The 27951-nt window shown below is 43.9% G+C and overlaps 1 protein-coding gene and 1 pseudogene across 1 annotated transcript in view; one reads left to right on the top strand and one right to left on the bottom strand.

The window, feature by feature from the left end:
• Positions 1–27951, bottom strand: part of LOC124795312 (glutamate receptor 1-like) — a 1309547-nt gene that overhangs the window by 378757 nt on the left and 902839 nt on the right. The gene's annotated exons all lie outside the window — the stretch shown is intronic.
• Positions 22583–22700, top strand: LOC124796834 (annotated as a pseudogene).

Below are 27951 nucleotides of genomic sequence, written 5' to 3'. Positions count from 1 at the left end.
CCCTTCATTCGATCCCTGCGAAACCCTAAATTTCAGCAGGATAATGCACGACCGCATGTTGCAGGTCCTGTAGGGGCCATTCTCGATACAGAAAATGTTCGACTGCTGCCCTGGCCAGCACATTCTCCAGATCTCTCACCAATTGAAAACGTCTGGTCAACGCTGGCCGAGCAACTGGCTCGTCACAATACGCCAGTCACTACTCTTGATGAACTGTGGTATCGTGTTGAAGCTGCATGGGCAGCTGTACCTGTACACGCCATCCAAGCTCTGTTTGACTCAATGCCCAGGTGTATCAAGGTCGTTATTACGGCCAGATGTGGTTGTTCTGGGTATTGATTTCTCAGGATCTATGCACTCAAATTGCGTGGAAATGTAATCACATCTCAGTTCTAGTATAATATATTTATCCAATGAATACCCGTTTAACATCTGCATTTCTTCTTGGTGCTGCAATTTAAATGGCCAGTAGCGTAGCTCTGAATGTTCTGAATCGTAAAAGTGTGCTGTTCAAAAATCGAAATAACGTCGTGTTCTACGAGTACAGTGTCAATAAGAGACAGCTGAAATTAGTGTACTTACACAAATATCTTGGTGTAGCTCAGTCGTTGGTAAAGCATGTAGCAGACTTCGACTGGTAGAATACTAGGGAAATGCAGTGAGACTGCTTACAAATAGTGTGTGCGATCGAATCTAGAATATTGCTAGAATATTGATCATTTGCAGTGACCACTGTGTCCTGACGGCTTACTGGTCACAGCAAATGCCTAATAACCAGGAGACCAAGCTTTTGAATACCTGTCCTGCACAAATTTTTAACTTTTCCCATTCTTTAACATTAATGCCCACTCGTAGCCAATGTCTATAATTCATCTATGTCTTAGTTCACAGCGCTTACTAGATCGCAAATGGTGCTTGTTGTTTCCGAAAGAACAGACACCACTTGCAGATAGGTCAATTCTTAGCTCTGTAGTATCGTAAACGCAGGATCTGAACTCAATGCTCATTTACTCTTATGTTTATTCACATATCTGAAAACGGGCAATACTGCCAGAAATCGTATATTTTGAGGTTGTATCACAGTGATCTAGAGTCTGAAAGTAAGTGTATTTTCGACAGATAAGTTACGTGGATCACTCTCTAGTGTCAAGAACTGTAAGTAGGCTGTTTAGGTTTTTATTTTGGTAACGCCACGTACCGATCTGCATGAAAATCACTGACTGTGCTGTGTGCAATCTGTGGCTGGTTGGCATTGTTGGAATATTCGCTATTGTAGTGTTGGGCAGTTGGATGTGAACAGCGCCTAGCATTGCGCATATATATATATATATATATATATATATATATATATATATATATATATATGTATATATATATATATATATATATATATATTATGACTTTTGAACAATATTAAGGTAAATACATTGTTTGTTCTCCATTAAAAACTTTCATTTGCTAACTATGCCTATCAGTAGTTATTGCCTTCAGCAGTAAGAATCTTTCACTTGGTTGGTACTAATGGCGCTCGCTGTATTGCAGTAGTTCGAGTAACGAAGATTTTTGTGAGGCAAGTGATTCATGAAAGGTATAGGCTATTGTTAGTCAGGGTCATTCTTTTGTTGGGATTGCGTTGGGCTGAATATATTGTGTGTCAGTTTAGTGACGATCAGAATAAGTAAAGAAAGAAATGTCTGAGTACGTTCGGTTTTACTCAATTGTTTGAAAATAAAATAACCTAAGAGGTTTACCAGCACTGTCATTTTTAATTTTTCTAAGGGGAAGTTTCAGAACGTTCAGACTTGATAAATCAGTCACATAAAATAAATAATGAAATTAATTTGATGCGCATAGCTAGGGATGAATTTTAATAGTTATTTTATAATTTTCCAGAAACGTATGAGCTCCAAACGAAGCAGGGTCCGTGAGCTCCTTTAGAATACGGGAAAAATTACACTCGTTGATTAATTGATTTCCTTCCAGTTGTTTGAATCTATGGAAAAACTTAGTGGTATAGGCAGAAAGTGATATATGAAATCAGTTATGTAGTTAGGCCCAGCTAATCGACGATTGCACATTCTGCAACAGTTTTCTCTAAGGTTGTGAGAAATGTTATCCAAACATTTTTATTTTGTCCATCTTCAAGAACAAACATAGAAGGAATAAATAATTCAAATTTCTACCATGGCACTGTAAAAATGAGTACATATGGACGGTAAATGTTGTTGTTGTGGACTTCAGTCCTGAGACTGGTTTGATGCAGTTCTCCATGCTACTCTATCCTGTGGAAGCTTCTTCATCTCCCAATACCTACTGCAACCAACATCCTTCTGAATCTGCTTAGTGTATTCATCTCTTGGTCTCCCTCTACAATGTTTACCTTCCACGATGCCCTCCAGTACTAAATTGGTGATCCCTTGTTGCCTCAGAACATGTCCTACCAACCGATCCCTTTTAGTCAAATTGTGCCACAAACTCTTAACCAATTCTATTCAATACCTCCTCATTAGTTATGTGATCTACCCATCTAATCTCCAGCATTCTTCTGTAGCAACACATTTCGAAAGCTTCTATTCACTTCTTGTCGACACTACTTATCGTCCATGTTTAATTTCCATACATGACTACACTCCATACAAACACTTTCAGAAACGACTTCCTGAAAGTTAAATCTATACTCGACCTTAACAAATTTCTCTTCTTCAGAAACGCTTTCCTTGCCATTGCCAGTCTACATTTTATATCCTCTCTACTTCGACCATCATCAGTTGTTTTGCTCCCCAAATAGCAAAACTCCTTTGCTATCTTAAGTGTCTCATTTCCTAATCTAATTCCCTTAGCATCTCCCCACTTAATTCGACTACATTCCATTATCCTCGTTTTGCTTTTGTTGATGTTCATCTTATATCCTCCCTTCAAGACACTGTCCATTCCGTTCAACTGCTCTTCCAAGTCCTTTGCTGTCTCTGACAGAATTACAATGTCGTCGGCGAACCTCAAAGTTTTTATTTCTTCTCCATGAATTTTAATACCTACTCCGAATTTTTCTTTTGTTTCCTTTGCTGCATGCTCAAAATACAGATTGAATACATCGGGGAGAGGCTACAACCCTGCCTCACACCCTTCCCAAACACTGCTTCCCTTTCATGTCCCTCGATTCGTATAACTGCCATCTGGTTTCTGTACAAATTGCAAATAGCCTTTCACTCCCTGTACTTTACCCCTGCCACCTTCAGAATTTGAAAGAGATTATTCCACTCAACATTGTCAAAAGCTTTCTCTAAGTCTACAAATGTTAGAAACATAGGTTTGTCTTTCCATAATCTATTTTCTAAGATAAGTCGTAGGTTCAGTATTGCCTCACGTGTTCCAATATTTCTACGGAATGCAGACTGAACTTCCCCGAGGTCGGCTTCTACCAGTTTTTCCATCCGTCTGTAAAGAATTCGCGTTAGTATTTTGCATCCGTGACTTATGAAACTGATAGTCCGGTAATTTTCACATCTGTCAACGGTAAATTACAGCATTAAAAGAAATTAAGTGTTGTGTACATAGTTCCGCGTAGTCAGCGCGTAAACAACTTTCCCACTAGAGCGCACCCCGCTAAGCACAACAGCGCAGGCGCAGCGCTCGTCCGTCTCCACACTACGAGATGGACCAAATTTTGCTTCCGCTGATCCGCATATTAATATGTAATGCAGCCAATGAGATTGCTGCTAACGTAGAACCTTTTTTCCTCGCATATCACACTCGCGCAGTGATACATGAACGCGCGAGGTATTAAAACGAGTGTACAGACCTCCGATCAGTCAGTCTGCATTTGTCTACACCAGTCTGTAGTCAAGTTTGAGTCTGCGCCTAATAAGATTATCATATTCCTGTACATAGCCATGAAGATAAATGTATAGACACTTTTGTCAAATATCAGAGATATGTGAGAATAAGATTAACGTACCAAGACCAAAGGAACTTCATATTGTCAATTGTAAATAGCATCCACAATCAAGTTACGTAATGTTTATGCTTGTTATTGTTTTAATAAACGTGTGTGAAAATTAATCAAGTTCTGTTTAAAGTTGGTCACCGTCAATCTGCTATTCTAAGCGTGCAAGTGGCATTTCTATCATCTGACCTAACGGCAGAAGAGAAACACGCCACGATAAGACCATGAGACATATTGCTGACACTCACCTACTTCGTTAGAGCGACAAGTCAAATAATCTGATGGTGTGTGTACCGAAGGCCTTACAGTACGCACACCACATTAAGTTCAGTCCTGGCGCATAATAAACTTTTGGACTGAAAAACCTGCCAAAGAGGGAATACTTTAAATGGCGGTACTTGGAAGCTTTTGGCGTGGTTAGAAGCAAGTGGCTAGTATTCAGGACAGATCGTCAACTGAATGGTAATTGAATTCTCTGACACAGAACATGGGCATGAAACGAATATAATTGGAAGCAATAGTCACTTACTACTGGTCAGGTATAGTTGGCGAGTCACCGGCAGTGAAGCGAAAGTTCTGAAAAATAAGCCTGATAAATAATTGAGGCGAATTCTCTCTGATAAATTTTATGCCGACAGCTGGACCGGCTGCGCATTTTGCGGGACTAAATACACAAAGGTTACAAATGGCGAGGCAGCGCAGGCGACGTCTGGAGAGGCTTTGACTGGAGCCGGCAGGCTGGCGGTTTGATTACTGCGGCCACTTGCGGCAGAAAGTGAATAGAATTTAAAGCGGGCAGCCGGCAGAGCGGCAGATGGATGCTGCTCCATTAGGCGGCTCTTTGACGACAAAGCGGCCGAATGAGCCGCAGCGGGGCGAGGCGCTGGCCAGTCGCAAGTCGCTGATGGATTGCCGCGCCGCTCTGCTGATGGGGCGGACAGGCTGCGCCGTTTGACAGCCGCCACGACCGTACCTTCTGTGCCGTAATCGGCACCGGTCGCTCCCATTGGCTCGGCTTACCTACCGACATTCAGCTGACAATGACGCGTAGGCCCGCATTACACTGTAAAAGGTCTTTGTAAAATATATTATAAAAGATCTTTTACAAAATCTTCGACGATTTACTATAGTTCAATTCTTTTATCTTGGCGGTTCGCGCATGCCCGCCCAGAAGCGGGAGATTGCTGCGTTGTCAGTTGTACGCGCCAAGAGAAGCAGCATCATAGTATAGTTCGCAAACTTACGTTTAGGGGGGACCGCGCAGTTTATGAAGTAAAGCCACCACGGCCGCATTAACCCTTTCGCTGCTACAGAGACGTGCTCCCCGCATTCCGCGATGTGCGCGATTTTGTCATCATTGCACTGCTCGCCTGTGCAGACACATGGTGTTTCGACTGCTTTGACGGACTTTATCATTCGATTTCACAAAAACTATTTGGCCCAAAAAGTTGATTTTTACACATCTTCATGACTGAGACCTTCCCCCCCCCCCCCCATAAATGACTTAATTTTGTTTCGATGTTCAACGCAGTTATTGTGCAGCATTAGATGTAGTAAACCATTGCACGAAATTTTGAAGAGTTTGAAGAGGTAAACGTCCATAGCGTATACTTTCCGTATGGTCGATTTTAGTTGCCACTGGAAATTTCAAAAAATTACATCCAAACAAATAAAATTCATGAGGTAAGACACTTCGATATTGTTTTTAAGTAAAGAAAATATTAAGCAGCGAACCAGGTTTGAATTCAGAACCTTTCGTTTATCAGTCACACACTTTAACCATTACGCTAACACAGTTCGTCACTCAATTCATCTCCCAGAGGACTTTAAAATATCACGCAAAATACCGACAAACACTGATGACTATGAATTACTCACGTTTCATCGAATTACAATAGGAAATAAACAATTACCGCTGTTCTATATTGCGAAAAACCGGTTAGTGAGAATGATACAAACACCTTTCCTTGCTATCGCCTGAATTAGGAGGCTTATTGCTTGTTTGGTTTAATTAATTAATAGAATATGAAGCAATTGGTATAAAGAATGCTTTTTCCAAACTTTCTATAAAACAAAGTCTGCTATCAAGACATTGCTTTTGTTCAGTTACTTTATTTATGAATGAACCTTTCTAAAACTGAAGACACTCGTCCGTGCTCTGCACTGCAGTCGAGCTCTGGCAACGTCGTTCTCTGTTCATTGGCTGACTGTGTTTTGTGACGTAAGATGCGCAGAACGAACCTAAACCCGGCCGCCGTCATAAATGACGCGCACTTTAGCGTACTTTTATCATTTTTTAAAAACTGTATTTACTTGATCCATTTTGTTATCGAAACTTTCCCAACCCCCTTACAATGAACTCGTTTCTTTTATTTATTTATTTATTTTCGTTTGACATCGTCACTGGAAATGTGAACTAATTATGTGTAAATGTCCATCTGTTACCAGTCATTAGATTACAGTCGTTTTCAACGAAAGGAATTCTAAACAGGAAACAAAATAGCTTCATACATCGAAAAGACTGCTGAGCTTAAACTTTTTTAAACATGCACGTTAGAAAAGATAAATATTCCCCTCTTGCAACTGAAAGGAGAAACTTTATGAGATAAAAATAAATTATTTGATAAAACAAGTATCTCTCTTTCGCCTCTTCTTCTGTCCCCCACCCCTCCCCCAACGTGTACAATCGCAAGATACACTCCTGGAAATGGAAAAAAGAACACATTGATACCGGTGTGTCAGACCCACCATACTTGCTCCGGACACTGCGAGAGGGCTGTACAAGCAATGATCACACGCACGGCACAGCGGACACACCAGGAACCGCGGTGTTGGCCGTCGAATGGCGCTAGCTGCGCAGCATTTGTGCACCGCCGCCGTCAGTGTCAGCCAGTTCGCCGTGGCATACGGAGCTCCATCGCAGTCTTTAACACTGGTAGCATGCCGCGACAGCGTGGACGTGAACCGTATGTGCAGTTGACGGACTTTGAGCGAGGGCGTATAGTGGGCATGCGGGAGGCCGGGTGGACGTACCGCCGAATTGCTCAACACGTGGGGCGTGAGGTCTCCACAGTACATCGATGTTGTCGCCAGTGGTCGGCGGAAGGTGCACGTGCCCGTCGACCTGGGACCGGACCGCAGCGACGCACGGATGCACGCCAAGACCGTAGGATCCTACGCAGTGCCGTAGGGGACCGCATCGCCACTTCCCAGCAAATTAGGGACACTGTTGCTACTGGTGTATCGGCGAGGACCATTCGCAACCGTCTCCATGAAGCTGGGCTACGGTCCCGCACACCGTTAGGCCGTCTTCCGCTCACGCCCCAACATCGTGCAGCCCGCCTCCAGTGGTGTCGCGACAGGCGTGAATGGAGGGACGAATGGAGACGTGTCGTCTTCAGCGATGAGAGTCGCTTCTGCCTTGGTGCCAATGATGGTCGTATGCGTGTTTGGCGCCGTGCAGGTGAGCGCCACAATCAGGACTGCATACGACCGAGGCACACAGGGCCAACACCCAGCATCATGGTGTGGGGAGCGATCTCCTACACTGGCCGTACACCACTGGTGATCGTCGAGGGGACACTGAATAGTGCACGGTACATCCAAACCGTCATCGAACCCATCGTTCTACCATTCCTAGACCGGCAAGGGAACTTGCTGTTCCAACAGGACAATGCACGTCCGCATGTATCCCGTGCCACCCAACGTGCTCTAGAAGGTGTAAGTCAACTACCCTGGCCAGCAAGATCTTCGGATCTGTCCCCCATTGAGCATGTTTGGGACTGGATGAAGCGTCGTCTCACGCGGTCTGCACGTCCAGCACGAACGCTGGTCCAACTGAGGCGCCAGGTGGAAATGGCATGGCAAGCCGTTCCACAGGACTACATCCAGCATCTCTACGATCGTCTCCATGGGAGAATAGCAGCCTGCATTGCTGCGAAACGTGGATATACACTGTACTAGTGCCGACATTGTGCATGCTCTGTTGCCTGTGTCTATGTGCCTGTGGTTTTGTCAGTGTGATCATGTGATGTATCTGACCCCGGGAATGTGTCAATAAAGTTTCCCCTTCCTGGGACAATGAATTCACGGTGTTCTTATTTCAATTCCCAGGAGTGTATTTTATTAACATTCAGTGCTCCTCACCCCATAGTCAACCAAGATACCTAAAGGAGAGCACCAACATATTCACTGTTTCTTGCAGAAGCAACCAAGTACAAACGTAACTTCCTCAGATTTACAAATAAGATAAAGAAGCACGCATTCTGTTGCTGCTGGACCATGAAGTTCTTTTTGTATGTCAGAACAGGTGGAAAATTAAGTTCAGGAGCACCGTATTTGTTAAGAAGTGTAATGAATTGCACAATTAATTGATTGAAGAAATCTCTCAGAACAATGTTTGTTGGTCAACTACCGCCAATAGTTTCACATTTTTCAGTGTCAGAGAGGGAGACACCACCATTATGACTATGCCTGCAACAGACCTGGCATTCACTGTGCCTAACTGACGTGGCGTCACGAACAAACGCCGAGGCCTTCCTTTGAGTCGGGGATGGTTCAACGTCGTCCACCAACAGACAGCATATAGGCATATCTACCAGAGTGCCATCTCTATCTACCCTTTAATAGCGAATGCACACAGCCAAAAGGCTCAGTGAGGTGCAAACGTGTGAAGTAAACAGGTAACCATGCCACTGAGACGCAATGCATGTCTCTCAAAGCCAACTGCGCGAGTTTGGAAGTGGTAAATCTGTGACTTTACGAGTGGCGTGATGGCCCTTTTCAGATAACTGCCACACAATTCGGATGATGCTGATTCCAGTGGTCACGTGGACATTCTTACACACTTAGACGAGGCTCTGGACGTCCACGCAGCACAGATGTCGGACAGGATCATCGTATTGTAAGGGCGGCAGTTGCAGATCGTACAGCAACCACAGCACTGATAAGAGGCCTTGTGGGGCCAGACGTGTCAACACGAACTGTTGCCAATTGGACAACATGGTTGTGGAGAGAAGCAGCGATTTGTATGAGTAATTAATAATTCAAAAACAATCGCATTTATTATTATTATTATACCGCCAACCGGTTTCAACCCGACGTAGGTGTCATGTTCTGGGCGTTTACACTATTGGTTGACTGCTGGTGGTGTAACTCATTTCTAATTTACTGCCGTAATGTAGACAGGAGTGACACCACCAGCAGTCGACCTATGGTGTAAACGCCCAGAAGGCGACCCCTACATCGAGTTGAAGCCGGTTAGCGGTATAATACGAGATGCGGTTAAGACTGTTTTTGAATTATTGTGGCCAACTGGTTATTAACAATGGGACTACGGGCATGTACATCTCTAGAGCCTGTCTTCCACTCATGCCTCAGCGTTGACGTACGTGACTCGACTGGTGCTGTCAAAGGATCAATTGGAAGATGGAGTGGTGCGCCGAGGTCTTCAGCGATCAAAGCGGATTCTGGCTGCAGGCAAGTTATGGTCGTTTGAGTGTACGACGTAGACATGGTGAGCTCTGTCTCTTACAGTGCTTTCATCCGAGACACACTGACGCCATTCCAGCCGTTATGATGTGGGGTGCGCTAAGTTAGAGCTTTCGTTCACCTATGGTGTTTTTAGAGGGGACGCTGTGTGTAGAATATTGTTATACCTTGTAATTCCTGCTGCAGGAAGATGATGTGTTGTTTCAGCAGGATAATGCTAGCCCATACACGTCGCATGGTACTCAACGTACTCAGCAAACGTTCGGAAATGTCCATGACCACGATCTCCGGCCTCCAATCGAGCACGTCTGGGATATGATAGGACGAAAAGTAACTCGTGCGACTCGTCAACGAACAACGCTTGTAGAATTACGGGAACTCGTCGAGCAGGCGTATCCCAGGACAGAATTCGCCATCTACACAATCGACAGGACGCCAGAGTCAGCGCCTGTGATTCCTCCCGTGGAGGCTGCACCTCTTGCTAATATGGGTGTTCCAGCATGATTCGATACCTTGTATCTCACCCGTTTGTGCTATTGATTTGTAAATGTCACTGAGCCATGCGTGGCTCTTGTTTCCGCTATCATGTATTTTACACCCTGTTTTTAACGTACTTCCAAAAAAAATGGTTCAAATGGCTCTGAGCACTATGGGACTCAACATCTTAGGTCATAAGTCCCCTAGAACTTAAAACTACTTAAACCTAACTAACCTAAGGACATCACACACACCCATGCCCGAGGCAGGATTCGAATCTGCGACCGTAGCAGTCCCGCGGTTCCGGACTGCAGCGCCAGAACCGCACGGCCACCGCGGCCGGCGACGTACTTCCACCTCACTACGTTAATTTAAATTGGTCGTGAGTTGGGCCCTAGCAGTCAGTTGCAACGCGTTTGGAGCGCAGTCCGGACCTGCCAGTCGGGGAGTTGCAATGTGGCACTAGTGTAGTCGGGTTGGAGCAGTAGTGAGATCTGCGTCGACATGGCTCGCCCGACCATTGCCGCCACGCTTCACTTGAGTCGGGCCACGGTCTTGGTGGATCGTCGGTCAGTCGTCCTACCGGACGACGCGTTTTGGCTCGCCGATCGTTCATGGGTCGGCTTTGGGTGTCTGCATCGACTCCCGATTTGTCTTCGTGCGTGTTTAGTTACTGTTGCGTATCGTTCAGGTCTTCGTGCAAATGTTTGTCAGGTTGTGTGTGTAGTTGGTGTTGTTTCCACTGATGAATGTCTGAGATATTGTCGGCATTCTGAGAGGAGTCGGTCGGTTGTTGAGGACGAGGCAAGTTATCTTCGCGCGATGCAGTCGACTGGGGCCGCTGGTAGCCCCTGCACAGTGTCGTGTGGAGCTGTCTGATCGCTACGAGCTTCGAGGTTCACCGAGCCAGGACGTCAAAGTTGAGTGGTTTCAACTACCCAAGCCATGTCCATTCATTTTGTGGTGGTTCGTTTCGGTGGTTCGCTGTTGCGGAGGTTTTCCTGTAAGCAACGCCGAGTGTTTCTACTGCTGAAATTTAGTCGCCATTCGGTGCAGTTAACTATTTGGGTTGACTACAATTCGAGTGCACCAGCGGAATTTTCTACCTTGTGGCCGTTAGTGTTCTGGTTACCTGCCCTGGGCACTGACGTATATTCAGGCAGTGTTCTTTTGGGTGAAGTTAACTATATTACCGTGTTTCAAATACAAGTGCACCAGCGGAATTTTCTGCCTAGTGGCAGGTAGTGTACCGGTTACCTGCCCTGGCCACTAACGTAATTTCAGGCAGCGTCCTTCCCTCACCTGTTTTTGCTGTCTAACATGGTTCTGTAATTTTGACAGCTAATACATACTCCACTGCGGATTATCACATTTGTAACCTTTTCTGTTTGAGTTCTCATTTCCTGATTGACGGGAAGGAAGTCGTTATGTCCGTCGGTCCGTGGCTGTCTCCTGGTTGGGTTCCGAGACATCAAATATAGTTGGGCTCACCACCTGTCTCTTCTAAGTGAACGAGGACAGACCGACTTCCCTGGAGGTTTCCGAGTGCCACCGGTGTTTAATTACCTGTTTTCAGCTACTTTAAATTCAAGGGTTTTGGTTATTTTTTATTTTCTCAAAAATTTTTCAAAATTAATTTTTAAATTTATCTTTCTAGCTTAGATATTGCGGCCTTCTGCCTTTAAAAGCTTATGGTAATATATTTTAAGATTTTGAAACTTAATTGTGACCTTCAGCCATTGGTATTGTACTTTGCATATGTACGTTCTATCTGCTTAGCCTTAAGGCTTTCCGCGTGGCCGTGATATGTTTTTTTATTGATTTGATTTGCCTCTATAACTGCATTTTAAACTTGTTGATTTTTAAGATTTATTGTTTTTAAACATTCTGGCCTTCTGCCTTTAAACGTCTATGGTAATATATTCATAATTTTGAAATTTAATTGTGGCCCTCAGCCATTTGTATTGCCTTTTGCATATGTTTGTTCTATTTACTTTGCTGTGATTTTTTAAAAATTATTTTTATTGCTATCTTAACTGTATTTTATCTTGTTGATTTGTTAAGATTTCTTGTTTGGAGGCCTTCAGCCGTAAAAGAGTTGCATTCGGTAAAGGTCCGGCTATGAGCTGCTTTGGTTGTAAAAGTTATTAAATTACAATAAATTACAATTAGAAGGCGAAACTGACCTTAACCTATTTGGTCATCTCCACAATCCTATTACCTGTTCTGCCCAGGGGTTCAGAGGGCGTATCAGTCACCATTTCATGTACTCCAGGAGCAGTATTGCAACAGAAAATCTTGAGTGAACTGGAATCCTCTGAAAGAGTGTACTAATTTTTTTCTGCAGTGTATAATTCTGACAGCACAAAATGGGCCTCCCAGCATTTTCCCACTGGCAAAACCCCACATCCCGAACACTGCTGACAGCTTCGATAACATTTGTGGCTCCATGTCTGAAGGAACAGGAGAACTGACGCAGCAGTTTTAACAAAATAGATTAGGTTTCCCAATCAGACGAAGCCAGTTACGTGGGCTGTTTACTAACACAACCTAGACGAAACAGAGCGACATGTGGTCAGAAATTACACAAGCAAACGAAAAATAATTTTTAATTGAAAGTGGTATATTGTGTTGGAACGCAGTTGCATTTTACACCTCGCCTGTTTATGACCACAGGCGTTTATTTCAGATGTTTTACACTCAAATAAACCGAACAGAGCAATGTTCCGTGCAAAATATATTGAGTCTTAATATTTACGTACATATGCCACTACGCCAGCACTACCATTCAAATCTTCGTCGGGTACTGAACATCGGTATCGTTCGAATCCATTGCCCCAATAGTTCGTTGTCAACATGAAATGTGTGCTATCGCTGTATGCTTAAACACTGTCCACTTACATTAGTGTGACCACAGCCTGTGTTGGATGTCGCCGGCCGGAGTGGCCGAGCGGTTCGAGGCGCTACAGTCTGGAGCCGCCCGACCGCTACGGTCGCAGGTTCGAATCCTGCCTCGGGCATGGATCTGAATGATGTCCTTAGATAGTTGGGTTTAAGTAGTTCTAAGTTCTAGGGGACGGATGACCTCAGAAGTTAAGTCCCATAGTCCTCAGAGCCATTTGAACCATTTTGTTCGATGTCAGCTTACGAACGGCAGGAGGTAGCACTAGCAGTGGAGGGCAAATAAACCGTGTCGGAGGACAGGGAAGATAGTGGAGTCATTGTCGTAACGCCGATATAGACCGATTTTTATGATTTGCAACAGCGTTTGATTGCTTGGTTTCAGACCAAAAGTGGAGGCATTTCCGGAACTGCTAGGCTTGTAAACTGTTCACGTGCACCCGTGTTTAAAGTATACCATGCATGACAAAATGGCGCTATCCAGAACCGACAACAAGGCAGCTGTGTTGGACCACGGTCCATAGATGACACGACTGAGCGACGGTTACGGAGATGTGTACGGACGAATAGACGCCAGCTGTTGGGCAGTTGACCGCCACGATGAACCAAGGGGCTACCGACAGGGTCTGGTCAACGACCTTTCAGCGAACGTTGCCCCCAAAGCAGGCGCCTGCTTCAGTAACGTAAGCTGACTGTTGTTCGTCGGCGACGAAGACTGGACTTTGCACGCCTTTACTGCAACTGGACGTTCTGGAGCGGCGTCAGGTGGCGTCTTCAGATAAATCGCGCTTTATGCTCTATCGGATACAGCATAAAACGTCTGGAAGCAAACACCTTGCAACAGTCGTTGGAAGGGTCCAGGTCGGAAGGCATTTTCTGAGTGGTGTCATTCTTTAACCCTTTCGTGAGCAAAATCATTGGACACACTTTTTAATGAATGGAAAGTATATAGTAGTTAACAGATAGGTATATTTATCATACAGAATATCAAATTTGCTCCAACTGTGAAAGTGAGGTCACAGAGCAAGGTGGGAAGTATTCTTCCCACTGCCCTTCCTTGGAGTTAAATGACAAAAACAACTTTTTCAATATATGTCATATTTATTTGATAAATTAACTTCTCTTGTTACAATGATTGTTCAGAATTACTTGCCATGAAATTTTCTGAAACATGGGTCTATGCAAAGTGGTATTTGACAATATGTACAAACGCAGCTTTGGTACTACAGTGACGGCACGTCCAGTAGGTTTCTCCTAAAATGGGTTGATGCTCCCCTACAGCCACATAACGAAATCTTCAGGTACTTCACCCCTTTTTGCCAGAAAGTCAGGTTTTTGTCAACGCCTTTTTTGGGATGAGAAGCCGGCGATCAATTGTCTGGCTAGATGGATCCTGTATGTAATCTGATCATGCTGTCCACTTCCTCTTTTACTAATTTTCCACAGGATAAAACTGTTCACTACAGCAACGTCCACCAGGAAATAAAATATTCTGTGCCACCATTTTACAGAACTTCTGCCAATGGCATACATATCTCGTAATTTGTCAAACTTATCGACACCACCCATTATTTTGTTGTATTCTGCCACAACTTCAGGACAAGAAATCTCTGTACTAGTACCATCCTTGTTTCTCCTTTTCACTGTGGCTGTTTCTCATGGGTCATGAATTGAGGACAGTAAAGTGACTGGACGGTTATCCATCCATTTTCCTGCAGAAATGCCTCCTTTTGTTTCAAACTGGAATTCTCCTCGTTCTAATTTTACGTTTTCCTTCATAAATTTGGGTAAATCAAAAGTATTTACCTTATACTATAGCTTTGAGGAAAAAATCACAAAATGTCACGCGAACAGCACTGACAGGCTCCTCTACAGAGCAACACTCAGCTATACAATGCCTCTGCGCGAAGGTACACCAAAAACTGCGGGAATTTCTGATTGGAAGTAGTACCTTATACTGAGTGTTCACTAGGGCGTAGCACCGTACAGAGGTGGGAACTGTGAATCCCACGGGGCTAGGAGCGAGTTCATTGTAGTGGGAAGCATGTTTCCCACGGCTCACGAAAGGGTTAAGGCACCATCGATCGACACAAGTTCGCATCTGTCCTTGGCGACCATGTCGATCCCCAGATAGAGTTTGTTTTTCCTCGGCATGATGGCGCCTACCAACAGAACAATACAACGTGACACACAGATAGCAGTGTTCGTTCGTGGTTCGAAGAGCACCAGGCCAGGGACTAACCTGGCCACCAAGCTCCCCGGATTTAAACCGAATGGATCGGGCTCTTCGCGCCGTGTATTGTCAACCGAGAAACAAAGCGCATTCGCCCACGGCATTAGTGACGATATAGCACCACATCCCTGTCGGATCGGGCGCTAATGACCGTAGCAGTTTTGCGCCCTAAAACCACAAAAAAAAAAAAAAATCCCTGGCCGCACCTTCCAGAGCTCCACTACCTACCTATCTTCCTGCACGGACGCAGCGGACCGCGCTGCAGAAGATGGTTATTCAATCTTTTAGCAGGTGGTCACATTAAACTGATTGGTCAGTATACATTTAAATGACAAACATACAATGCATACACCGACACAGAGTAAAGGCGTAGACGTACAAGGATATGAGGAAGCACATGACAATGGTACATCGGACCAGTCAGCTGATGGTATGAAACTGACTGTGATCCCGATATCTAGATGTATTATTCTTGTGGTGTTCGTGTATTGAATCTTAAAATGATGTCAAAAACCATAATCAGTCAGATTCTTTTACAATTAGCTATTATTATTTAAAAATGCGTTATTGTACCATTTTACTTGTATGTACTTCAGCCTCGCGGAATGGCCGAGCGGTTTGAGGCGCCATGTCACGGACTGCGTGGCCGTCCAACAGGAGGTTCGAGTCCTACCTGCCGCTGTCGTCGAGCGGTTATAGGCGCTTCAGTCCGGAAATGCGCTGCTGCTTCGGTAGCAGGTTCGAAACCTGCCTCGGACATGGATATATGTGATGTCCTTAGGTTAGTTAGGTTTATGTAGTTCTAAGTCTAGGGGACGAATGACCTCAGGTGTTAAGTACGATAGTGCTTAGAGCCATTTGAACCATTTTTTGTTCGAGTCTTCCCTCGGGCATGGCCGTCTGTTTTGTTCTTATCATAAGTTAGTTAAAGTTAATTTACGTAGTGTGTAAGTCTAGGGACTGATGGCCTCAGAAGTTTGGTCCCTTAGAAATTCACACACATTTGTATGTATTTCATACTCTATTTCTATTAATGTGACGAAGTTAAAAATTTAGACGACAGTCGTTGCACCGATTAACATAATTCTTAATTACTATGTCAACCTCTTTGATGCTTCTTCATGCGAAAGAGTCTTCTGGACCTAAAAAATGTTTACCGTCTTTGCATATAAATTTGACCTAGTAAAATATTTTATGAAAGCCTGAAATTTTGGAAATTGGTGATTAGGTCTCATGGGACCAAACTGCTGAGGTCATCGGTCCCTAAGCTTACACACTACTTAATCTAACTTAAGCTAGCTTACGCTAAGGACAACACACACACACACACACACACACACACACACACACACACACACACACACTCACACACACAGATGCCACAGGGAGGACTCGCAACTCCGACGGTGGGAACCGTGCGAACCGTGACAAGACCTCCGAGACCGCGTGGCTACCCCGCGCGGCTGTGAAAGCCTGTTCCGAAGCTATTTTAAGTATTCTGTTTTAAGCGAAACTGAAAGGAAGACAGTTTGCTTGAATTATGTTCGATTCCAAATGCGATTAAAAGCTAAATGGGAGGGAGAGTTCGGCACCCTACAGAGATGTTGTTACCCCGTTCTAAGCAAACGAGAACGACGCACAGCATATTTCTGTTCCAGCCAGTGTGCTGCGGAAGTTATATACGATACACTGATGTGCCTCAGGGTTCACTTTTTAAACAGTCACCTTGATGGTGATGTATATATTAGTATGTGGCTCTTAACGCTGGTCGATGAAAATAATTCACGCTGACGCTTCAAAACTCTAGTGATTAAGTTAGCGTGCTTGAAAACAGTCTCCCCTTTTTCCGTTCTCGGTTTTTCCCCTGAGGGCTGCTGCAGAACATGAATTTTGTTTCTGTGAAATGAGGAAGACGTAACGAACTTAGCGGCGTGACATGCGAATGCTCTCGGAAACTCGCCGCTTCTTCACTTTTCTTAACCTTATTTGGACAGCGGCAGCAAGTTCGGCACAGACTGCGCGTTTTCGGGCCACTGGCGACGTCTTCCAAAAGGGTGCTACAAATACTTCAACCACTGTATCTATTTACCTGCACTGAACGCAGCTGACGGTGTAATGAATGACCACCATATAAGATAACATCCTTATAATCGTTAGCTCATACTATGACCAAAGATGTTTCGGAAATCGTCTTGTTTCGAAATTAGCACGAAGAACGTGCCCGTTCGGTGAACCTTGAGTACTTTCTAATTACCACTGTTATTCTGATAGACGGAAATACTGATACTGAAACGTGACAGTACTACAGAAATCGGGATCGATGAGAATAGAGGTTCCTAAACTCAGGGTATCAGCACTGCACAGTTGAGAAGGCGTTCTCAACAATGCCCAGACATCTCGTATCAATAGTTTCCAGTAAGTAGCCATACCGTGAAGTTGCTAGAGATGGTTCAAATGGCTCTGAGCACTATGGGACTCAACTGCTGAGGTCATTAGTCCCCTAGAACTTAGAACTAGTTAAACCTAACTAACCTAAGGACATCAAAAACATCCATGCCCGAGGCAGGATTCGAACCTGCGACCGTAGCGGTCTTGCGGTTCCAGACTGCAGCGCCTTTAACCGCACGGCCACTTCAGCCGGCGAAGTTGCTAGAGAATTTTTCATACTTTACTGTTGAAGCCGCACAAGAAACTAGAGGGAGCCGCAACACGAAACTGCGCACGAGAAGATCAGTACAAGAGAGAGTTACAAATCTACGGAAAAATGTGTCTTCTCCATTCTTTGAAGTATTACGTACGCATATTAAAGAATCAAAAGCAACAACTACACTGTACCTCGGAAATTACATCGATTCTAGAAGCTAAAATATTTTTTTGTCCTTGGCAGTACGAAAAAAGTTATTCCGATATTATTTTTCCAACTAAATAGATTTCCAACATCGGTGAAACTTGGGGCACCTACCACTTTTTCTTAGACATTCATTCATCCAATGACGCTTCCTCCATAGATTCTACGTCTCGCTGAAGTAGATAATAGTAAGTTAAGAAAGTGCTTCGAAGAAGTGGTTTTACGGTCACGGTTTAATGGGTTACCGAAATACGTTTAGGCTCACGTGGCTACAGAGAAACTGATGAGGAAACTTCCAGACAATAATACTGTCCGTGTAACAGTAGGCAAAACGGTGAGAGCAACTTGAACGAAAGTAATACAAGTGCAAAGGCTGTGTGTCAACAATGGTGAACGCGTGATCATCGCTGATGAACAGTGCCGCAAATATTGCAGTCTAGATATTCCAGGAAAGTTTTGCTATTATTACTGAAAAATGCTGTGAGCGTATCTAGTAGTATTCTTAGAGGAGCTTTTGCTGAAACATGCAGAGAGTAAAATATTGGACGAGGGCAGCGTAAACCGTGTACGCATTTCGAAAGCTACCTGTTAAATTGCACTTTCATTTCTTTGCCCACAATTCCTTTGGTTTCTGAAATCGCGAAATAGTCTTTTCAATATTTAGCAAGGACAGCAAACGGTCAGCTTCGATTAGTCGTGCAAATCCTTGAGCTCTCTGTATAGGACACCCCTGAAGCGTATTTGCATCTTTGGAGTTCTGCTGGCCCCCTCAACAAATGAGAAACGCTGGAAGTTGCCAGCACCGCAAGGTCGGATACAGTCGAATAACTTTCCATTAATTTGTATTTTACTGGGTGTTCGGTGTGGCGCCAATTAGTTCAGAGGTCTGCAGTGTCGGAGATTTTGGGTGAGAGCTTTCATATTACAAGGGCGTGCTGAAAAGTAATGCCTTAGAATTTTTTATTGTCTTTCAATATCGGTCGAGGTATTACATGTCATGAATATTACTCGATGGACTTCATCGCTTCGCTCACGCAAGCTGCAACTACCTGCCGCTGGGCTCTGAATTCTAGCGTTCAGCATAGCAGTGTATGACTTAATCATGTCGTCGCATGAGAAACAGCTCACTGTTTCTAACCACAGAAACCGTGCTTCCAATTCAGGTCCACAGGAGAATTAAAGCTGGTATGTATCATCAGTAATGTGTGACATCTGCAACAATCCGACACCTCGGGTTCACTTTCAACGACCATTCTCCATAGAGTCCCGACTTGGCCCCATCCGATTTCCATTTCTTTCCAAAACATACAGAATACCTTCGAGATCTTCACTTTGATATTGATATAGATGTACAAGCAGAGGTGAGGTTGTGGTTGGTTGGTTAATTTGGTGCAAGAAACCAAACAGCGGCCGGCCGATGTGGCCGAGCGGTTCTAGGCGCTTCAGTCTGGAACCGCACGACCGCTACGGTCGCAAGTTCGAATCCTGCCTGGGGCATGGATGTGTGTGATGTCCTTAGGTTAGTTAGGTTTAAGTAGATCTAAGTTCTAGGGGACTGATGACCTCAGATGTTACGTCCCATAGTACTCAGAGCCAGTCCAAACAGCGAGGTCATCGGTCTCATTGGATGAGGGAAGGAAGCCGGCCGTGCCATTTCAAAGGAACCATCCGGGGAATTTGCCTGAACCGATTTAGGGAAATCACGGGAAACCTAAATCAGGATGGCCGTACGTGGGAGTGAGCCGTCGTCCTCCCGAATGCGAGTCCAGTGTGAGGTTGTGATTCCGTCAACAAGGCCAAACACTCTACAGTGATGGTATCAACAAATTAGTCTCTCGTTGGAAGAAATGTGCTTGTCGCCAGAGAAGTAAATACGTAGACATGAAGAACACAGACGTAAAATGTTAATAACGTTCGTTTTACGAGTACTTAAAAACTTTTAATATCATTCACATGAAAAAATTCGGAGACATTACTTTTCAGCTTGCCCTCGCACTCTGCCGTAGTGGTTATAAATGGAGATGTATGTCATTTTAGTCGTAGGATGTAAACACTAGAATGGAAATTTTGCAATCTTTTAGGGTGAAGAACTTGCGCTGTGTTAAACGTAAAATGTAATTTACACTTGTGGCGTAACGAAGGCTCAACTCGCTCGTTTTCGTAATGTGGGAGCTGACCTACGGGATCCAGTAATATCCCTTCAATCCGTTGTATTGCATATTCAATCTTATCATACTCTGCTGCATTACAAATAGTTTTTTGGCTTTCTGGAAGACTCCAAGGAACCTGCAATTTCTTGCTTTTCAGTAGAACTTCATGTTAGGTGTACCGAGAATCTATGTAGATTTTTTTATCTATTTGAGTAGAATACAGTATAGGAACTACATTCATTATTCCTGTTAATTATTTTGCGCATCTTAATCTATTAATTTATTCTTGAATATGCAATACTTACATGCTGGCATGCCGCTATCTTGTTGACACCTATTGCTAAAATCTTTGTCCCATCAGAGCTACGTCAGCGGCCGATTATTAAAGTTATTCACAACTACGTCACTTTACTAACAGCGGATACCCTGCGCTCTGGATAATTAAATTAGAGGCGCATGTAGTTGAGTTCTGGATGCTGTTCTGGAATGCTTTTTGCTGTGGGAGACTACGCGTTGTTTTTCTTTGGATAACAGTGAAACATTTTGTGGAGTACATGTTAATGAGGCATCGCTTGTTCTCAATAGTATGTGCAGATTTTGCGTTTGAGTTACCTTGTGTTACTATTGATTTGACGGAGCATTTCAGCTATAAATCTTTTAGAGGCCAAATTCAGTAATTACAAGCACTAGGAAATATCCTCATAACACTGCTTTTGGCTATAAGCTGAAAGTAACCGCATTATACGATTTTTGGGTAGCACATTATTATTTACCTACTAAATTCAGTTACCGTGGTGCATGTTTACGTAAGTATATGTGTTGCTGTGACCATTTCATCAATTATTTGAGGTGAGATCTCGTTTTCTTCTGGGTACAGGGTCATTAACACTGATATTATTGACACTGATATTTTAGATCATAGGTTGATAGGTAAAAGCATTATCTATCTACTCATGATTGTAGGTCAGTTTCGTACCACAACATAACACTTCCAACTGGTTTACCTTTCCAGAAACTCTGTTTCCCACAGTCTTCCGCTTTTTAATGCGCCAGTTTCTGTCGTTGAATGTGTAATCCTGTCAGTGTTGACAAATTTTTAATTTCTCACCGGAATCTTTTTTGTGTAATTACTGGAAACTGATATTGAAAATTATTTCATGTAATATTTATATTGCCAGTCTTGCCTTAAATTAATTTAGTAACAACTGCCAATATCTGAATCTGTATCATTTTCATCAGTGTTCAGCTACAACTTCTTTTATCTGACTTCCGGCAAAAGGCAATCAGCGGCATCTTCGGGCGCTGCGTTGGATTACCGTGGCTGGAAAGCAACAGCTGGTGGCTGGCGGATCCCGGGGGTCACGAAGTCGGTTATGCATTCGTTCAAGCCTCGGGCAATGCGGCGGCGGCAGGATGCTTGGCGGGCGGTCAGCAGTTCGCGACCCGGTGGCGGCGGCGTCATATGTACAGTACGGCCCGGCACAGCATAGCCCAGCTATTCCGATTATGACGGCATGTCATCTCGCGGCCGTGATTAACACGACAGATGACATAATATTACCCTGCCGTGCCGATGACCTACTCGGTTAGTCTGGAGTTTTGAATACAGATATTCAGAGCTGACCACTCGGAAGACGCATCATGCGGAAGTTTCTCGGACGGGGGCAGAGTTATGCGCTTGGCTGTCGTCGTACCGAAGGATTTCGTCGCGGAAGCAAGCACACGACGACGGCATCGGGTGTCAGCAGGCCGTGGATGCGGCAGTCGGTGCTCTAAATACGTCACTGGCTGTCAGTGGTCTATGCCATTACACTTTCCTCCCCGAAGAAAAACTACATACTAAAAAAAGGAGTCATGTGTAGAATTGCTGTAGTCGCATTCTCAGACTCATTGACTGGAAAAATACAATTGTTCTATGGCTCAATTAACACAGTTCATCTCCACAATACGCCAATAATACACATTATACAACTTTGAGGTTGTTCAGTTATTGGTGCTTTTATTATCCGTTAAAAAAAGGAGTAGCTTACAGTAAAACTGAGGAAGACAAGGAGCAGTAGTTTACTATTCTCTTATTTCGTTTATTTTGTGTTGCGAAAGAGAGATTTTCGTATTGCAGTGGATCGTTTTTCTCTTCTCTCCACTGTCTGATCTGTGAAGTTCGAAGTTACATTCTAAGGGAGGTTCACTGTGGGATCCTGCCCACTCGTCTAATACAGGGCGCCTAGGAAGCTGTTTTCTCGGATAGCCAGACAACATTCAAGGAAATCTTATTAATAGACTTTATTACAGTAAACTGGATTGACAATACTTAACTTTGCCATTTTACAAGGGGGTGTCGCAAGCAACCGGTGACATGCAAATCATCAAATCCTTCGATATATACAATTTCCAAGCAAGCGATTAATATAGATCAAAAGTCACGGCTAAATCGTCTGGATCACGGCTATCCTTCTAGTGCGGCTCTTGTAGTGTGGTTCTTCTTGTGAGGCAGAAGCTAGCTGGAACGGCGCTTATATTCTCTTTGTATAGGCGCCGCTGCCAACGGCCTTGCCGCTGTGGTAGCACCGGTTCCAGTCAGATCACCGAAGTTAAGCGTTGTCGGGCTGGGCTAGCACATGGGTGGGTGACCATCCGGTATGCCGAGCGCTGTTGGCAAGCGGGCTGCACTCACAAGGGGAGGCCGCCAATTGCGAAATTCAGATTGGATTCATACTGCGCATAATAAAAGCTCATGGCCAGGGGTGTAACGTGCCAAAGCACCAAGATGCACTTCTCAGCCGTTGTCGAGAAAATCGACAGTTAAAAGAAACCGTTGCGGTGAAATACTCTCTACGATTAATAGTTTTCTACAGCGTCGTGGCGCAGCGGTAAGCGCTCGGGTTCGTGATCCGAAGGTCGCCGGATCGAATCTCGCGCGATGCAGTTTTTTTAATTATTAGTTTTTTGTAATTCAAATATATATATATATATATATATATATATATATATATATATATATATATATAAACTATTAATGAATTGCTTATGCATGCTGGTGAAGGCGGATCGCTCTCCAATTGTACCGCCTCCATTTTTCCGTTTTTTTAACAGGGTGTACCAAAGCTCTCCCGTCCCCACTGATTTTCGACGAAGTTATAAGTTGCGCTAGGGACCGGATCTACCTTCTTTCGAAGTTAACAGGCAACTACGCTGTTATGCGGCGGCTCGTTTTGGCCCATTCAACAACTGTCCTTCAAGTGTAACGAGCGAATAATGGAGTTTATATTTCATACAGGGTGTTTCAAAAATGACCGTTATATTTGAAACGGCAATAGAAACTAAACGAGCAGCGATAGAAATACACCGTTTGTTGCAATATGCTTGGGACAACAGTACATTTTCAGGCAGACAAACTTTCGAAATTACAGTAGTTACAATTTTCAACAACAGATGGCGCTGCGGTCTGGGAAACTCTATAGCACGATATTTTCCACATATCCACCATGCGTAGCAATAATATGGTGTAGTCTCTGAATGAAATTACCCGGAACCTTTGACAACGTGTCTGGCGGAATGGCTTCACATGCAGATGAGATGTACTGCTTCAGCTGTTCAATTGTTTCTGGATTCTGGCGGTACACCTGGTCTTTCAAGTGTCCCCACAGAAAGAAGTCACAGGGGTTCATGTCTGGCGAATAGGGAGGCCAATCCACGCCGCCTCCTGTATGTTTCGGATAGCCCAAAGCAATCACACGATCATCGAAATATTCATTCAGGAAATTAAAGAGGTCGGCCTTGCGATGTGGCCGGGCACCATCTTGCATAAACCACGAGGTGTTCGCAGTGTCGTCTGAGGCAGTTTGTGCCGCCACAAATTCACGAAGAATGTCCAGATAGCGTGATGCAGTAATCGTTTCGGATCTGAAAAATGGGGGGCCAATGATTCCTTTGGAAGAAATGGCGGCCCAGACCAGTACTTTTTGAGGATGCAGGGACGATGGAACTGCAACATGGGGCTTTTCGGTTCCCCATATGCGCCAGTTCTGTTTATTGACGAAGCCGTCTAGGTAAAAATAAGCTTCGTCAGTAAACCAAATGCTACCCACATGCATATCGCCGTCATCAATCCTGTGCACTATATCGTTAGCGAATGTCTCTCGTGCAGCAATGGTAGCGGCGCTGAGGGGTTGCCGCGTTTGAATTTTGTATGGATAGAGGTGTAAACTTTGGTGCATGAGACGATACGTGGACGTTGGCGTCATTTGGACCGCAGCTGCAACACGGCGAACGGAAACCCGAGGCCGCTGTTGGATCACCTGCTGCACTAGCTGCGCGTTGCCCTCTGTGGTTGCCGTACACGGTCGCCCTACCTTTCCAGCACGTTCATCCGTCACGTTCCCAGTCCGTTGAAATTTTTCAAACAGATCCTTTATTGTATCGCTTTTCGGTCCTTTGGTTACATTAAACCTCAGTTGAAAACTTCATCTTGTTGCAACAACACTGTGTTCTAGGCGGTGGAATTCCAACACCAGAAAAATCCTCTGTTCTAAGGAATAAACCATGTTGTCTACAGCACACTTGCACGTTGTGAACAGCACACGCTTACAGCAGAAAGACGATGTACAGAATGGCGCACCCACAGACTGCGTTGTCTTCTATATCTTTCACATCACTTGCAGCGCCATCTGTTGTTGAAAATTGTAACTACTGTAATTTCGAAAGTTTGTCAGCCTGAAAATGTACTGTTGTCCCAAGCATATTGCAACAAACGGTGTATTTCTATCGCTGCTCGTTTAGTTTTTATTGCCGTTTCAAATATACCGGTCATTTTTGAAACACCCTGTACCTGCCACAGCGAATTTGTGTTCATGGGGTCTCTAATTCGAACGTTTGACTACGCTATACGTATTCGTTTCGGAATATCGTTTCTACGTCTTCCGTTAACTATACGTGGTTAACATTATGAAGACAATTAATAACATTAGTGAAATACAACTTTGTTTGCGGAAAACATAATGATGTTCGAAGTCGCCAGTTTTTCCACAACAAACGACTTTCAACAACTTATTATATGCATAATTGTTGCAACTGATTGCCGGGAATTTGAATTATAAAAAACAAATACTAAAAAAAATTGCATGGTGCGAGATTCGATCCGGCGACCTTCGGATTACAAACCCAAGCGCTTACCGCTGCGCCACGACGCTGTGGAATACTATTAATCGTAGAAAGTATTTCACCGCAACGGTTTCTTTTAACTTTCGATTTTCTCGACAACGGCTGAGAAGTGCATCTTGGTGCTTTGCCACATTACACCTCTGGCCATGAGCTTTTATTATGCGCAGTATGAATCCAATCTGAATTTCACAATTGGCGGCCTCCCCTTGTCAGACCTTGTGAGGCAAATTGAGGAGCTACTTGATTGAGAAGTTTCGGCTCCAGTCTCTTAAACTGAGATACGGCCGGGAGTGCGGTGTGCTGACCACATGGCTCTCCATATTCGCATCCAGTGACGCCTCTGGGCTGAGGATGACACGGCCGCCGGTCGGTACCGTTGGGCCTTCCAAGGCCTGTTCAGACGGAGTTTCTTTTATAGGTGCCGCTCCTGGCGTGACGTCGTCCTAATCAGCATACTATTGGCTGACGTCGTCTCACAGCCTTCTCTGTTGTATCGTTCAGGCCGACGTGTCGGCGCTTGATGTTACGCCGGAACATTTACTATTTCTTAATTCTTTCAATTCTCATTATGAAATGATTCTTACAAATCGGGGAGATATATGGAGCAATGTAGATGGAAATGAGAAGTATAGGTTAGGAATGTGGTCTGGTTCTCGTATTTTTCTGGCTACTGCTGTTACTAACAATGATGAAGAAGTTTCTTACAGTGAGTCAATTAGTATGTCAGTTAGTCAAATGGACAGTGTTAAATCCATTGGTGTTAATGATGCAACTCAAGAAGTTAGTGTGTTACTGTGACTTGATTGTGAAGTGGCCCTGCCACTTGAGTCTACTGGCAGCTGCGATGTACAAATAATAATAGATACCTCTGTATCTAGCGCTGCTTGTCATGTCCAAGCTGAACAGCAGAGTATTGGTTTCAGTTCCAAGGAATATTTTTGGTCACGATTTTCTAAGAAATTAGAAAGAAGAAAGTCTAAATAAGAAATTCGTAATAAATTCGAAACTAGTAATACAGCTAGCGCAAAGGAACTCAAGGATGATTCAGAAGATAGTAACAACGCTCGATAACACAAACTAGAGAATAGTAAAAACGGGTTAAGTGGCAAATTGGAGAATAGTGTGAAGTGGATTGACTAGAAGCTAGACGCCAGTAATATAGAGTTAGGTGAGAAGTTAGGAGAAAGAGTAGAGGACAGTGGCAGAAGCGTCTGATTATAAGGGAACAGAAAGCCAACGCTATTATTTTGCAGGGACGTATCCGTAATTTAGAGCAAAAACTTGAACCCACTAGAGAAGATGTTGCAGCGAGATTTGATGTACTTAATACTCAGTTAAGGGAGGAGATGTATTCTGATTTTCATGAGAGAACTTACAGTGCGGAAAATAAAGCTGCTGTCTTAGAAGATGGTCAGGTTACGTCTCAGGAGCTTGTGAGTGAACAGCAAGTATAAGGTGATTTACAGATTTTAATGGCACAAAATAAGACACATTTTTCATAATTTGGATGTCGTGCCCACGCAGGAAGTTGTTACTCAGATCCAAGAACCAACTGAAAATCTTACTACACGGTTAAGAACGGAATTTTGAAGAGTTAAAGGTCAGTTCTGGGAAGGGTACGTCACATAATAGGAAAGAAGTTCAGAAAATAGTTAATAAGATAGATGATGGTGCACAATTAGCTGTTACTGCTGAGTTCAAGTGGTACTGTACCTGTGGGTGTTTGTGATCCAGAAGAGGTCTCATTCAAGGAAGATGACAAAGAAATTAATAGGAGGAAAAAGAGAATTGAATGAGAGGGCTTCTAAAACTGAAGAAAAGCTAGGTGAAGATACTGCTGAGGGTCATTCTTATGGTAGGTGCTATGTGTCTGACATTGATGAGCATTCTGGTCATGAATATGAGCTGGATCCTGTACGTTATTATAAGCAGAAAAGAGTTCATTGCAGCTATGGTAACTTCAGTCATGAGACTGTAAACTGTGATGGCATGCTTGGTTTTGAATACAATCATTTCTCATTAATTCAAAAATTCCAAGTTTTCAGAAATACCTCAAATAGTATTCATCCACATGGATGGTTACTGCAGTTTGAGTTTTTCGCTTCCTGTCACTGGTCCTCGTGGTCACAATATTGTATTAGTGTGTGGCTAATTGCGGGGTGAACCAGCAATCTACATCTGCATCTACGTCTACTTGATTACCCTGCTATTCACAATAAAGTGCCTGGCAGAGTGTTCAATGAACCACCTTCAAGCTCTCTCTCTACCGTTCCACTCTCGAACGGCGCGCGGGAGAAACGAGCTCTTAAATTTTTCTGTGCGAGCCCTGATTTCTCTTGTTTTATCGCGATGATTATTTCTCGCTATGTAGGTGGGTGCCAACAGAATTTTTTCGCAATCGGAGAAGGAAACTGGTGATTGAAATTTCATGAGAAGATCCCGTCGCATCGAAAAACGCCTCTGTTTTGATGATTGCCACTCCAATTCACGTATCATGTCTGTGGCACTATCTCCCCTATTTCGCGATAATACAAAACGAGCTGCCCTTCTTTGAACTTTTTCGATGTCATCCGTGAGTCCCATCTGATGCGTATACCACACCGCACAGCAGTAATCCAAAATACGGCGTACAAGCGTGATGTAAGCAGTCTCTTTAGTAGACGTGTTGCACCTTCTAAGTGTTCTGCCAATGAATCGCAGTCTTAGGTTTGCTCTACCCACAACACTATCTATGTGATCGTTCCAATTT

This window comes from Schistocerca piceifrons, chromosome 4, assembly GCF_021461385.2.
Source record: "Schistocerca piceifrons isolate TAMUIC-IGC-003096 chromosome 4, iqSchPice1.1, whole genome shotgun sequence".
In the NCBI taxonomy this organism is placed as follows: domain Eukaryota; kingdom Metazoa; phylum Arthropoda; class Insecta; order Orthoptera; family Acrididae; genus Schistocerca; species Schistocerca piceifrons.
This window is presented reverse-complemented; position numbering and strand designations above follow the sequence as displayed.